This window comes from Pseudophryne corroboree, chromosome 2 (genome assembly GCF_028390025.1).
Source record: "Pseudophryne corroboree isolate aPseCor3 chromosome 2, aPseCor3.hap2, whole genome shotgun sequence".
In the NCBI taxonomy this organism is placed as follows: domain Eukaryota; kingdom Metazoa; phylum Chordata; class Amphibia; order Anura; family Myobatrachidae; genus Pseudophryne; species Pseudophryne corroboree.
In genome coordinates this window covers 759,822,489-759,826,515 of record NC_086445.1, presented here as the reverse complement: position 1 = coordinate 759,826,515, position 4,027 = coordinate 759,822,489, and the positions used below count along the sequence as shown (strand labels likewise).

At 46.0% G+C, this 4,027-nt stretch overlaps 1 pseudogene; it reads left to right on the top strand.

The window, feature by feature from the left end:
• The first annotated feature begins 307 nt into the window (after positions 1 to 307).
• Positions 308 to 426, top strand: LOC135052133 (5S ribosomal RNA; annotated as a pseudogene).
• The last annotated feature ends 3,601 nt before the right edge of the window (positions 427 to 4,027 follow it).

Below are 4,027 nucleotides of genomic sequence, written 5' to 3'. Positions count from 1 at the left end.
ATGAGTGGAAATTAATGTTATTGAGGTTAATAGTACCGTAGGATCAAAATGAACCCCAATTTCAGTGATTTTAGCAGTTTTTATGTTTTTTTTAAATCATCCAAATCCAAAACCAAAACCCCAGAGGGTGGTTTTGGCAAAACCAATCCAGATCCAAAACACAAATGGGGATCCAGATCCAAAACCAAAACACAGAACATGGCACTCCTCATGTATCTTAATGAAAATTGCTCCAGTGCCTTGCTATCCAGGATAGTATATACAAGTAAAACACAGCTGGCACTCACGGAGAGGTAGGACATTTTCTCTCTACGACCATACCCCTCCGTTCACGCCCAATCTCGTCCGATCTTGGAAGCTAAACGGAGGTGGGCTGGGTCAGTACCTAGACGGGTGACTACTAGGGAATACCCGGTGAAGTAGGAAGATCTACCTAGGGCAAGAACGCCAACAGCAGTATCACTACTTTACTGACTCCAACTATTTTTCCAATAAGTTCACCAATTTAAGACAGTGGATAACTACCAAATATCATCATATAAAGTGTGTGGGCTCTCTCATTCACTAACCCTACCCCATCCAGGGTTGCATTAATACAAACCAAGTTTGTACAGATCCTTGGCAGACGGAGGTTGCTTGTGATGTAGCCATCCTCCATTATGCAATTATCCAGGCATAATTAAGGATCTGAACATTCCACACATTATCTTGTATACATTCATAGATGTTCCTCCCTGATACCATTGTCATACAGATGATACGTGCAGTATATATTTATTCTTTAGTTTTCTAATGAGGTGTAGAGTACAAGCCTAAGTTGTCATTATTTCTCATATGTTCATAATTTAAAAGAAAACAATAATAAGAGTGCGCCCAAACTAGTGTCATACTTTTTCTCTTTGTAGTCACATATATACTCACGGAGACTTAAATAAAAGGCTGACACAGTAGCTTATGACAACGTTTTAGAACAATGGTTCTTTTATTTTGATAAAAGAGCCATTGCTCTGAAATGTTGACATAAGCTACTGTGTCAGCCTTTTATTTAAATCTCCGTGAGTGCCAGCTGTGTGTTGCTTGTATATATATTAGAGATGAGCGCCGGAAATTTTTCGGGTTTTGTGTTTTGGTTTTGGGTTCGGTTCCGCGGCCGTGTTTTGGGTTCGACCGCGTTTTGGCAAAACCTCACCGAATTTTTTTTGTCGGATTCGGGTGTGTTTTGGATTCGGGTGTTTTTTTAAAAAAACCCTAAAAAACAGCTTAAATCATAGAATTTGGGGGTAATTTTGATCCCAAAGTATTATTAACCTCAAAAAACATAATTTACACTCATTTTCAGCCTATTCTGAACACATCACACCTCACAATATTATTTTTAGTCCTAAAATTTGCACCGAGGTCGCTGTGTGAGTAAGATAAGCGACCCTAGTGGCCGACACAAACACCGGGCCCATCTAGGAGTGGCACTGCAGTGTCACGCAGGATGGCCCTTCCAAAAAACCCTCCCCAAACAGCACATGACGCAAAGAAAAAAAGAGGCGCAATGAGGTAGCTGACTGTGTGAGTAAGATTAGCGACCCTAGTGGCCGACACAAACACCGGGCACATCTAGGAGTGGCACTGCAGTGTCACGCAGGATGTCCCTTCCAAAAAACCCTCCCCAAACAGCACATGACGCAAAGAAAAAAAGAGGCGCAATGAGGTAGCTGTGTGAGTAAGATTAGCGACCCTAGTGGCCGACACAAACACCGGGCCCATCTAGGAGTGGCACTGCAGTGTCACGCAGGATGTCCCTTCCAAAAAACCCTCCCCAATCAGCACATGATGCAAAGAAAAAGAAAAGAAAAAAGAGGTGCAAGATGGAATTATCCTTGGGCCCTCCCACCCACCCTTATGTTGTATAAACAAAACAGGACATGCACACTTTAACCAACCCATCATTTCAGTGACAGGGTCTGCCACACGACTGTGACTGATATGACGGGTTGGTTTGGACCCCCCCCAAAAAAGAAGCAATTAATCTCTCCTTGCACAAACTGGCTCTACAGAGGCAAGATGTCCACCTCATCTTCACCCTCCGATATATCACCGTGTACATCCCCCTCCTCACAGATTATCAATTCGTCCCCACTGGAATCCACCATCTCAGCTCCCTGTGTACTTTGTGGAGGCAATTGCTGCTGGTCAATGTCTCCGCGGAGGAATTGATTATAATTCATTTTAATGAACATCATCTTCTCCACATTTTCTGGATGTAACCTCGTACGCCGATTGCTGACAAGGTGAGCGGCGGCACTAAACACTCTTTCGGAGTACACACTTGTGGGAGGGCAACTTAGGTAGAATAAAGCCAGTTTGTGCAAGGGCCTCCAAATTGCCTCTTTTTCCTGCCAGTATAAGTACGGACTGTGTGACGTGCCTACTTGGATGCGGTCACTCATATAATCCTCCACCATTCTATCAATGTTGAGAGAATCATATGCAGTGACAGTAGACGACATGTCCGTAATCGTTGTCAGGTCCTTCAGTCCGGACCAGATGTCAGCATCAGCAGTCGCTCCAGACTGCCCTGCATCACCGCCAGCGGGTGGGCTCGGAATTCTGAGCCTTTTCCTCGCACCCCCAGTTGCGGGAGAATGTGAAGGAGGAGATGTTGACAGGTCGCGTTCCGCTTGACTTGACAATTTTGTCACCAGCAGGTCTTTCAACCCCAGCAGACCTGTGTCTGCCGGAAAGAGAGATCCAAGGTAGGCTTTAAATCTAGGATCGAGCACGGTGGCCAAAATGTAGTGCTCTGATTTCAACAGATTGACCACCCGTGAATCCTTGTTAAGCGAATTAAGGGCTGCATCCACAAGTCCCACATGCCTAGCGGAATCGCTCCGTGTTAGCTCCTTCTTCAATGCCTCCAGCTTCTTCTGCAAAAGCCTGATGAGGGGAATGACCTGACTCAGGCTGGCAGTGTCTGAACTGACTTCACGTGTGGCAAGTTCAAAGGGCATCAGAACCTTGCACAACGTTGAAATCATTCTCCACTGCACTTGAGACAGGTGCATTCCATCTCCTATATCGTGCTCAATTGTATAGGCTTGAATGGCCTTTTGCTGCTCCTCCAACCTCTGAAGCATATAGAGGGTTGAATTCCACCTCGTTACCACTTCTTGCTTCAGATGATGGCAGGGCAGGTTCAGTAGTTTTTGGTGGTGCTCCAGTCTTCTGTACGTGGTGCCTGTACGCCGAAAGTGTCCCGCAATTTTTCTGGCCACCGACAGCATCTCTTGCACGCCCCTGTCGTTTTTTAAAAAATTCTGCACCACCAAATTCAAGGTATGTGCAAAACATGGGACGTGCTGGAATTTGCCCATATTTAATGCACACACAATATTGCTGGCGTTGTCCGATGCCACAAATCCACAGGAGAGTCCAATTGGGGTAAGCCATTCCGCGATGATCTTCCTCAGTTGCCGTAAGAGGTTTTCAGCTGTGTGCGTATTCTGGAAAGCGGTGATACAAAGCGTAGCCTGCCTAGGAAAGAGTTGGCGTTTGCGAGATGCTGCTACTGGTGCCGCCGCTGCTGTTCTTGCGGCGGGAGTCCATACATCTACCCAGTGGGCTGTCACAGTCATATAGTCCTGACCCTGCCCTGCTCCACTTGTCCACATGTCCGTGGTTAAGTGGACATTGGGTACAACTGCATTTTTTAGGAGACTGGTGAGTCTTTTTCTGACGTCCGTGTACATTCTCGGTATCGCCTGCCTAGAGAAGTGGAACCTAGATGGTATTTGGTAACGGGGGCACACTGCCTCAATAAATTGTCTAGTTCCCTGTGAACTAACGGCGGATACCGGACGCACGTCTAACACCAACATAGTTGTCAAGGACTCAGTTATCCGCTTTGCAGTAGGATGACTGCTGTGATATTTCATCTTCCTCGCAAAGGACTGTTGAACAGTCAATTGCTTACTGGAAGTAGTACAAGTGGGCTTACGACTTCCCCTCTGGGATGACCATCGACTCCCAGCGGCAA